Source organism: Meriones unguiculatus (assembly GCF_030254825.1).
Source record: "Meriones unguiculatus strain TT.TT164.6M chromosome 13 unlocalized genomic scaffold, Bangor_MerUng_6.1 Chr13_unordered_Scaffold_34, whole genome shotgun sequence".
NCBI classification, from domain to species: domain Eukaryota; kingdom Metazoa; phylum Chordata; class Mammalia; order Rodentia; family Muridae; genus Meriones; species Meriones unguiculatus.
This window is the reverse complement of record NW_026843646.1, coordinates 11,007,893-11,018,771: the sequence shown is the minus strand read 5'-3', so window position 1 is coordinate 11,018,771 and position 10,879 is coordinate 11,007,893. Positions and strand designations below refer to the sequence as shown.

The 10,879-nt window shown below is 43.5% G+C and overlaps 1 pseudogene; it reads right to left on the bottom strand.

Annotated features, from left to right (window-relative positions):
• Positions 1 to 841: 841 nt before the first annotated feature.
• LOC132650920 (grainyhead-like protein 2 homolog) overlaps positions 842 to 10,879 on the bottom strand; it is a 59,353-nt pseudogene continuing 49,315 nt past the window's right edge.

The window sequence follows — 10,879 nt, the reverse complement described above, 5'->3', positions numbered from 1 at the left end:
AACAAGTCCTCAGCATGGCTCAGTGGAGAGTCCATCTTGGCATTCACCAGTCACATGATACCTTAAAGGCCTCTTTCCTAGCCTCCTCTCAGATAGAGCAGAATGCTCTGAGTCTCCAGGTATGTCCCCTCCAGGGCAACGGCAGTAAACATGCCCACACACCACAGGTAAAATATATTATTGCAATATTATGTACAAATTATGTACATGGCTGTCAATCATACTTTGTGCTCCTTATTACTGACATGGTAGCGGAATGTCTTCCTGAACAAGGCCCAGTGGCTATTTGCTGAGATCCCCTGGAGGTATTTAAGCAAAATGACCTTCCTCAGAGCAACCTGAAGGTTCCAGGCCAGAAAATGGGTGTCCTCTTTACCCCACCCATGACGACTGTGCCAAGAAGCAGCTCATCTTGTCCATCCACTCAAGAAATGTGGAGAGGTAAGAAAAAAGGCATCGCAGTTCCCCAGGCACTTCGAGATGAATGGACTAGCTGTGTTTCCCTTGAAGGGGGAACTCTGGAGGTCTCAGATGGAGCTATCAGTAACTTGTAGAGTCCTGGAGGGCCTGGACTCCAGGCTCTTGGGGAAAAAATGGACAATAAATAAGGGCCTGACAGGCTTAAAGAACTTAGCCGAGGGATACAGGCTTCAGCTCCAAGCAAGTAGAAGAGTTGACTGTTGGTCTATTGGTGGGCCTTGGGCCCTGCCCCCTTCCAAGCAGTCTTGTAACAGTCACTTGAGATGGGTGAGATGGGTCTCCAGGTTGTAGGGAAGCGAGCCCACCTCTCCCAGGAAGGAGTGCACCGGAAGCTCCTGTCAAGGGGACTTGGGCCCAGCGCTCAGATCTCCATAAGTGTGATCTTGAAGCCTTCCACCATGCTCTCCATGTTGAGGATGAAGGTGTCCTCATCTGAATAGTGTTCAATGATGTTGTCATCCATGTTCACCAGGATGCTGCCGAAATTGGGTGAGATGGGGTGGAGTAAGAAACAAAGCCAGTGAACAGAGGGCTTTATGCAAGAGCAGCCTTCAAGCTACTGACTAATCACATTCTTAGGCCCCTCTGTATTTTCATTACAAACCTCAACTGCCCTTGGCTGAACACACATGTACAGTAAAAGTTACATATGACTCTACAGCAACTATAAAGGCAAGTTTTATCAGCAGCGTTTTGCAAGTAAGAAACAACTCAGTAAGGTCAATGGCTCTCCAGCCAATGAACGCCTGAGCTGGGTCTAAAGCTGGCTTTGCCTCACCCCAAGCTACTTCACCTCTTCCTGGCTGCCTACTCCATGGCGGTTTGGTTTCAAGAAAACCAACTTCCAGAGTCTATATCTGTGATTTTTTTTAATATAAATTTTGTTTTTGTCTTATATTTGAGTGTTTTGCCTGAATGCATCTCTGTGTATGGTATGTGTGCATGGTACCCTCAGAGTTCTGAAGACCAATTTAATCCCCTGGACTAGAATTGCAGGTAGTTGTGAGATGCCATGTAGGTGCTGAGAATGAAACCAGGGTCCTGTGGAAGAGCCACACACGCTCTTAACCAGTAAAGTGTCCCTCCAGCACCTCTATCTGTGACTGAGAAGTGCCTGAGCCTGTCTCACTCTTGTTAGCCAAAGAGATTTCCATTTGAGAAAGAATGACTCCCTGAATCACTTTATAGTGGTGTCATCATGGATGCTGCCATACCTTCAGTTTGTTCTTTTACAGAATTAAAAGGCACCCACGCTTAGTGGGCTGATGTTGGGATAAAAGCCTTATGCATAGGCCTTCACAGGCCCAGTGCTGAAAGGCAGTGCTATCAGCAGTGTGTTTGTCCACACTGAAGCTCTCTAGCCAGCAAGACTTGAGGCTTCACTCAAAGTGGTATCCCCAGCCTACTGCACTGATCTTGGAAAGAACTGCAGCACACATTCACTGAGTGTCTAACAGGAGTTCAAGTTTGATGCTCAGTCAGCCAAAGACTCCAAAATCAGAAAGCCTGAGAACCCAGGTCACATTTTCTTTATGAAAAGGGTCCAGAAGAGTTTTATGGTACCTACTCCCAAAGAGGAAGCCTTAGAAAGGTCTTAAGAGGGGCAGAGGAGAGGGAAGCACTTGCTCCTTGAGGCCATTGAAGCGGCCCACCTCCCTGCAGGCATTGACTATGCTTTCTGTTTACTGAAAGTGAGACCTGGGGCAAATACTTAAGCAGGCCCTGGGCTTCATTCCTCCTCAGTGAGCCTGTGAGGAGGAAATGGATCAGGGAACCCAGAGGCTCCTCACCACCCAACCAGGAAGGACTAACTGTTCACTGTTCCTTACCATGTGGGCGAGCAGCCTGACGCCCATTTGAGATTTCATTAATGATTACCTTGAAATAATTTCCTTTAGCCTCAGCTAATTTTTGTCCGTACTGTGTCACTCAGAAGCCAATGTGAAGAGCTACATGTAGTTCTGCAACGTCATTTTCCCTGATGTCCCACCACCTCTAGACCACTCCCGCCCATGTGAGGCTGTCAGTAGATGAAAGCACCTCGGGTGACATGTTAGAAATGCACTGTGGGTCTCCCTGCCTGAACTGCTAGCATCGTGGGCCACGGATGTGACAACAGGTAAAGCTATATTAAAAATGTACCTTGCAGACAAGGCAGCTAGCTGAGTTAGCTTTTTTCTTACCCCTTTTTGCTCTTCTTATAAAGCTTTGTGATTTTCTCCACTGGCAGCCCTTACTTCTCAGACAGCTGAAACATGAATAACAGGAAAGTGGTCAGCAGAGAGCAGGGACACACTGGGAAGCACAACATTCCAGCTCAGACCTCACATCTGAGCACAGCACAGTCCCCTAATGAGACACGTCAGGAAATCTCATGATGAACACTTTCCCTGCACTAACTGCTGAGACCATTCAGCCCAAGCCACTGGCTTTATAGATTAGCAAAATGAGGCGTAGAGAAGTGAATGGAGCCCCAATCCACGTTAGCAGCCAGAGTCACAGCTCACTAACTATGGCCCTGACTAGTTTCACCAAGTCATTATTTCCTCTGCCCTTAGAAGGAAGAGAAATGCAGCTCATGCTTCGCAGTGTGTCAGAGCCCATGTCTAGTGCCATCCCAATTTTGATTCTCCCTTTGGATAGATCTTAAATCAGTCAGCAAAACAATCTTGATAAAAGTGGCATTTCCGATCCCTTGGAAAAAAAAAACATCTACTCACAATGTTGGATTAAATAGGTAGCCATGCATCAAAACACATTTCAACTGAGCCACTTGCAGTGGCTCACCCCTGTGAGCCCAGCCCTGAGGTCAGCATGAGCGATGGAATGCTCTCTAGACCAACCTCAAGAGGTAGTGAGAGAAAAAGTTCAGGTGGATAAAAGATTTATATATGAAAGATGAGACCACTGAGACCATGAAAGCACAGGAAAAGATAAACATGAGTTCATTCTTCAGATAGCCATCATCCTAAGTACAGTTTTTCTGGGAGACATGACACCTGCAAAACAGGCCTGAATAGTAATAACTGTGGAATTCTGAAATATCAGTAGCTCAAACATACCACAAAGAAAAATAATATGCTGGGAAGCATTTTAAAATACAAACAATATATACAGAGCAAACTGCTTTGTTAAAAAGAACTCGATGGGGAACAGGGCAGAGAAGAAAGAAAAAAAAAAAAACAGAAAAATTATATACAAGAAGAATATAATCAGGCAATAAGCATATGAAAACTGCACTGAACTTTTATTTAAAAATTTCAAATGAAAATAATGATAGGATAGTACTTTTAATTTAACTATCAAAAATGCAAATGAGCCAGGTGCCATGGCACACCCCTATAATCCCAGCACTCTGGAAGGCAGAGGCAGGTGGATCTGTGAGTTGGAGGCCAGCCTGGTCTACAAAGTGAGTCCAGGACAGAAATCCTGTCTTGGAAAACCAAGCGGGGGGGGGGGGGGAAGGAGGGGAATGAGAGATCCAGCAGGTTTAAACATTTTCTGCTTTTGGTTTACAGCTCTGATGGATCTGATGCCCTCTTTTGGCCTCCATATGTACCTGCATACACGGCAGACAAATGACACATTAAAAATAAATCTAAAAAATCTAAAACGAAACAAAACTGAAGTCATAATCTAATGTTGGTCAGAGCATGAGGAAACAGCAGTGTTCAGATTCTATATAAGGAATAGTGACCCCTCAGCCTCCTGGAAAAGAAGTTTGACAGAAGCATAGTTTTTAAAAGTGAATATGAGCCATTGACATCATGTCTAGTAATCGGACATACAGAAATACTCTCATGCTCAAACATGTTTGGAACATACCTGTTCATAACAGAGGAAAGTCATAACAAATATGCATTAAATATCTTGACATTTTCTTCACTTACACTTTAAAAATTGCTAGCATATTAGAGGGGAAAATAAGTGAAAATTTGTCAATATAATATAATCTTGTCTGAATTTTTCACGTTTACATATATTTAAATGTATATAAAATATTTAAATGACATAGCAATCTATTAATGATAGCTACATTGATAAATGGTCAGATTCAAGCTCCCTTTTACTTTGTATAATTCCACAGTGCTTATTTTTATGATTGTGTCATTTTTGTAAGTACAAAGTGGCAAGATGTATTCGAGAAAGATCTACTCCAAATATGTGCCATGCCCTCGCTAGTGGCTCACAGGTAAGGTTGGGACCCAGACTTAGGAAGTGCAGCACAGGCTAGAAAAGGGCTGCAGAACCCTAGGGGAGAGCTGAGATCCTGAGAAAAGTTTGTTCCAGAGAACCCTAGGTTCCTGCCTTTCCATCCCTACCACAGGGCAGAAAGACCTCTTCACCATATGTACACTCAGAAGCAAGACAGAGAGGCAGGGTGATAAAGACAGACTAGACAAGTATCCTCTTGCCTGCGTGGGGCACATCACTGGTGGTCCTGATGAGGTTTCCCCACAGCCACAATAAGGCCCAATGAACAAAAGTTAACAAAACAAAACAAAACAACACACTTGTTGGCCAGTGGGATGGCTCAGTGGGTAAAGGCCCTCACCACCAAGGCTGGCCAGGTGAGTTCAACTCCAGAAACACAAGGTGGAAGGCAAGAACCTTGACACTTGCAAGTTGTTTACTGACTTCCACATGAACATTCAAATAAATAGAAAAGGCAACATTTCTCACAAGAGCCTGGAGGCAGCAAAGAAAACAGGCCTTGTGTTAGAAGGGCCTGTTTGCAGAAAATGTAAACAAACAAATAGGCAGATAAAATGAAAAGCAGATGAGTAGCAGCTGGAGAGGCAAAAGCTAAGGGAAATGAATGGACACAGGAAGTCTCAAAAACACACACGCATGGTGGAAGACTTAATTCAGAATTGGAGAAATTTAGCAGATAAATTACAATGACACGGTTGATCTAGTTTATAAAATAGTAAATGCATATACACATACACATACTGAATTTCCCAAAGATACTCTGTCTTATAATGTGTAACAAAGACAATTGAACCATAATTCAATAAAATGAGAAATAAAAAGTTGAGAAGTTAATAAAAAATGTTAAGCCTCTCAGGAATACTTTACATTGCCTCTACTCTCTTCTCTCTTCCTCCCATTGAGGCCCCTACACTATTTGGCAAGCCCCTTGGTGTCCTATTTGCATATGCAAATAAAAGGAAGCCACTTCCATTTTAGACAGGTTGATAAGAGTGCTTTCCTAGTATACACAAGGCTAGGTTTGAGCCCCAAGACCACATAAACTGGGTGTGAAGGGTATCTGTACAATCTCAGCACTGCAGGTGGAGCATATGTTCAAGGTCAACCTCCCCTGCATAGCAAGTTTTGAAGGCAGCCTGGGACACATGAGACCCAGAAAGAGATGGAAGAAGGGAGAGGGAGGAGGGAGAGAGAGAGGAACCCAGTATGGTGAACTAGCTCTGTCTTTTGAGCTCTGAACTGAATTCAGTTCTTGCTGAAATGGCAAGGCTCTCAAGAGTGACCTCACTTCCTTACTCATTCCCTGGGGATCTAGAACCACTCAGTGAACAGAACTAGTTCTCAGAAACTCCTTGAGAGCAGCCTGCTTCCACATTATTTCCTGATTACTTCCTCAGCATAGCTGGCCAGAGCCACAGCAAGACGATGCACAGAACTCGGATAGGACAACATACATACACCCATACTTAAATTAGCCTCAAACCAGAACCTTTCTATGCCTTTCCCACACAGCAACTAGCTTGTTTTTTGGTGGTGGGGATCACGGATATTTTGTGGTGCATTAGCATTCGGCCTGCAGGGTGGAAAGCTGGCTCAGCGGCCAAGAGCACTTGTTCTTCTTGCAAAGGACTCGGGTTCTATTTCCACAAGGATGTTCACTACTTCCTCATCAGTAGGGACAGATGTGCACAGACATACACACAAAATAATGAATCTTTAAAAATTTCCATATGCATTTCACAGTATGGGCTGCACTCACCCACCCCACTGGGTGCTACTCATCTTATCCCTACATCATATCTGATGCACTATCCTACATCACAGACACTTTCTACCATCTTGGTGACTGCCTTTCATAATGCCATTGCTTTTCTTTGTAATTCTGTTTTATTTTAGATACTTAAAAGCACTCTCAAAGAGTCAATGGATTTGAAATTGCAAAAGGCACTCATGGCACAAAAAAGTAGGAAGCCTTGGATAGCATTCCTTTCTGTGCATAGTGCTTGCTGCATGTGTACATGTGCTGGGGGGAGGGAGAGGGGGAGGGGGAGGATGGAGTCCCCAGTATTTTCACCTAATTATTCTCACTCAGTTGCCTTCTAAGATTTGGCTTTGGTTAGTGTCACTTGCAATTTCTTTTTAATTTTCAAGTGAAAAAGTTTGCTTACTCAACAGCAGTAGTCTCATGTCTGTTCATTTGCCCTTTTCTAAAAGAAAAAGGAATCCATTCCTGGCTCCTCTTTTCAGTAATTAGGCTCTCCACTCTCCAAAGCATGTACTCGGCAAAGGGCTGATCAATCAACTGTCTATCCTGCCTCTTTCCCGGATGCTTATTATCGATTCTTGCTTTCCCTTTACTCTTTGTGTGACTGGCATTGTTTATTCTTCTTTTATGTAAACATATGGACATCTGCCTACCTAGACTTGAGTTGATGGAGAGCTTAGGGTGGTGCCACCATTTGGGGTAGAGCTAGGTAAAAGAGGCACCTATGTCTTCCAGCCTCATTTTCCCTATCTGTAAAATGGTGATGATGCTATTTCCATGCCATGTTCATAGGAGTATGACAATAATTAAAAGGAGCCTGTAGCACTCAGCATGGTGGGACATACTCTGCGAATAGCAAACATTTGCAACAAACATTGTGCCCAAGGCCTGAGGATATGCAACTGACAGCAAGAGACAAACCCCTCGGGACTGCATATTCTACTGGAGAAAAGAAGGAAGGAACACCCAACCAATATTAGGTATGCCAGGGGGTCTGGCTTCTTTCCTCTTGCAGTAGCAAAACATTCTGACCATCAGCAACTTGAGGACAAAGTTTATTTCCTCTTATACCTCAAATACCAGTCTGTTACTGAGAAGCTAAAAAACTCAAGCAGGAAGTAAAGCAGAAAGGCAGAAAGGAAAGCTGCTTACTGGTTTTCTGACTGGCTCTTGCTCAGCCGTCTAGAGACAGTGCTGACTCAGCAGGCTGGGTCTTCCCATATCATTCATCAGTCAAGACAATTTTTCACAGAAATGGCCAAAAGCCAGTCTGTCTCAGGCAATTCTTCAACTGAGGGTCCCTTGTCCTAGGTGACTCTAGGTCATGTCAAGTTGACAATAAAAACTGATCAAGACACCAGGTTGAAATAAAATAAAGCAGGTGGAGGCACACAGAGAAGAGGTGTTATTTATGTGAGTGGTCTGACAGGCCCCACGAGCTGGGGGTGAGCAGCCCCAACATCGTGATATGAAAGAAGAGCATCCTGTCAGAGGGGACAGCATGTGCAAGAGCCCTGAGGTCTGAGTGGCTTCACTGACCTCCAGAACAAGCTCCCAGGTTCCATGGTCAAAGTTCACTCTTCGTAAGGTTACTGTGTGGTGGTTTCAGGAACGGCCCCCCTAGACTAGTGTGTGTGAATGCTTGGCCCACAGGAAGTAGCACAGTTAGGAGGTATGATCTTTTGCTTGCTGCTGTGTATGCTTGTGGTAAGAGCCAGGCAAGCTCTGAAACAGTCTCAAGAAATAGCAAGCCCACACACATCAGTGGTTAAGTGGTTAAAGTGCCTGCCACACAGCATGGGGACCTGAGTCTGGATGTCCAAACTGCACGTTTAGCCAGATGCTGCAGTGCACACCTGTGATGGCCGAGCTCCCATGGACTTGCAGCAGGTGCTACAGCAGAGACTGAGCCTGTCTCAATCAGGGGGAAGCTGAAGTGACCTCAGTGTTGTCCTCTGACCTCCACACATGACACAGCCCATGCTCACTGATGAAAATACATGTGCACACACATACACACAAACACCAGTTTTTTTAAAGTGAGCATACCACCTTCTAGCTAACCGAGCTACTGCACCCATCATGTGGCCTGGCTCACAGGCTGTAGGACATCCATGTGGGCTACAGAAAGTCACCACCTCGGAACTGTTCATGAATCTGTCTGATATGGTACCTTCTGATTCAAATACCAGTTCACACCTGAAGGAAGGGTGGGAACACAGTTGTATTTTTTTTAGGTGACAGAGTCACATTTCATCACTGTCAATAATTATTTTCTTTTTTTAAAAAGTAAAAGACTACTTTAAAAACAAAACCAGAAAAAACGAGGGCACGTATGACATGAAAGAAGAAAAGAGACTGAAGGAGGTTGCCAGAGGTTGGGGACAAGAGGTGGGAAGACTGAGGGAGGAGAGTGTACTAAAACTCACTTCGTTCAAAAATGTTTTAATCTAATGTCTTGTATGCTAATGACAAAACTGCAATAAAATAAGTAAGAGGGAACATATATCCAAGTAACAGAGTCATGGCTGAAGACAGGAATACTGACCACTCCACTGTACTCTTGACACGTTTACATATGTGGATTCATTTCACACAAGCACATATCACCCATATTTATGCCACTAACAATACGGACATCTATACAGTCTGCCCTCGATAACTGCAGGCAGCACCCACAGGGTTAAGTGACTAAAGATCAAAAGTATTTTATAAAAGTTGTGCTTGTGCTGAATATGTATAGACATTTTTTGCCATTACTTCTTAAACAATGCTATTTACATAGCTTTTACATTCATCAGGTAGTGTAACTAGGGATGGTTTAAAGCAGATGGAGGATTGCCGAAGTTGCATAGGAATATGCTATTTTATATAAAACACATGGACTTGAGTACTCATGAAGTTTAGTATTATGGAAAGTTGTGAAACAAATTCTAGATATGGAGAGATGATGTATAAATTTATGTATTAATTTTATGCATACATATTACAATATATAGGAATACACATACATTACACATGCATATTATATACCCATGTACATATTTATTATAACATACAAACATGTACTGGTAAATGTGAGTATAATAAAATATCCTGGTTCTCGGCGGATCCACATTCCGGTCAGTGTTTTCCTACCTCACACAGAGACACAAATCAACTCAGGATAGAATTACATTAGCTGGAGAAATGGCTCAGTGGTTAAGAGCACTGCCTGTTCTTCCAGAGGACCTGAGTTCAATTCCCAACACCCACATGGCAGTTTACAACTGACTGTAATCCAGCTCCAAGTGACTTGACACACTTACACAGACATATATGCAGGCAAAACACCAATTCACATAAAACAAATAAATCATTTTTAAAAAGAGAACTACATCAGTAAGCTCTAGTGTTCTTCAAAAGACACCATCTCCATCACACGCTGATGGTCCCCTTCGACAGAGCCTGTGGTCTTGACACCCCTAAGGTCAATGAACTTGGTTTGTAGATCACTACCAGCCCACTTGTGGACCCTGAAAAGGCTCTTCTTGACCACCTTTCCCACTTGTAACACTCCAGAAGCAAGCAGGTAGTTTGTGTTAAACGTTAAGGAAACTTTTTGTTCCAGAGTTGAAAGGAAGATGAAGCCAGAATTGCCTGAAGACTATGACTAAAGCCATGGAGGGAACCTGAAGTTTCCAAGGCTTGCAGCTCTCTCTACCCATTCCCCTGCCTCACCCCCATTTACCATCTACCAAAACAACACAGGAGTTGAAGGGAGGCTGAAAAGTTAGAAAAGTTGCTGTTGAGTAGGTGAAGTGACCTTTTGTTCCACAGTGGTCCAGTATGAACACATCTTCAGGGTACTTATGAAAGTAGACAGAGGTTACAGAAGGAAAAAAAGACATCAAGGACCAAAGCAGGATCCCAGAATAGCACAGCAGTTCAAACCTGTTCTAGATCTGTGGCATCCATCCCTCAGGCTGTTCTAGGAGTTGGTTAAATATGGATTCCTACAAGGCCTCGTGGTATATGCTTACAGTCCCATAATCCCTGTGCTCAGAAAGGTGAGGCAAGAATCCAGGTCAGCCTGAATCTTCAGCAACATTGCCTCTTCAGCAGGAAGGACTAAGAATGTGCATTGAAATAACCTCTAGATACTCCTATAAACACTTATTTTATCTGCTCTTAAAAACCAGACTAAGGTATGGAAGTGGACAATGATGTTCAGAGAAATCTGACTATTTTACATTATTTTGTAGACCATTTATCCATCCTTCAGCAATTTCAAGGTCATTAAAAAAAAATCTTGGTTCATCCCTTCTAGGCCTTTTGCAGTATCTGTTCTTTCTAATCAGTTTAAAATTCAGAGCCCATGATGGTGGTGACACAGCCTTTAGTCCTGGCACTACCGGGGCAGAAGCAGGTGGATCTCTG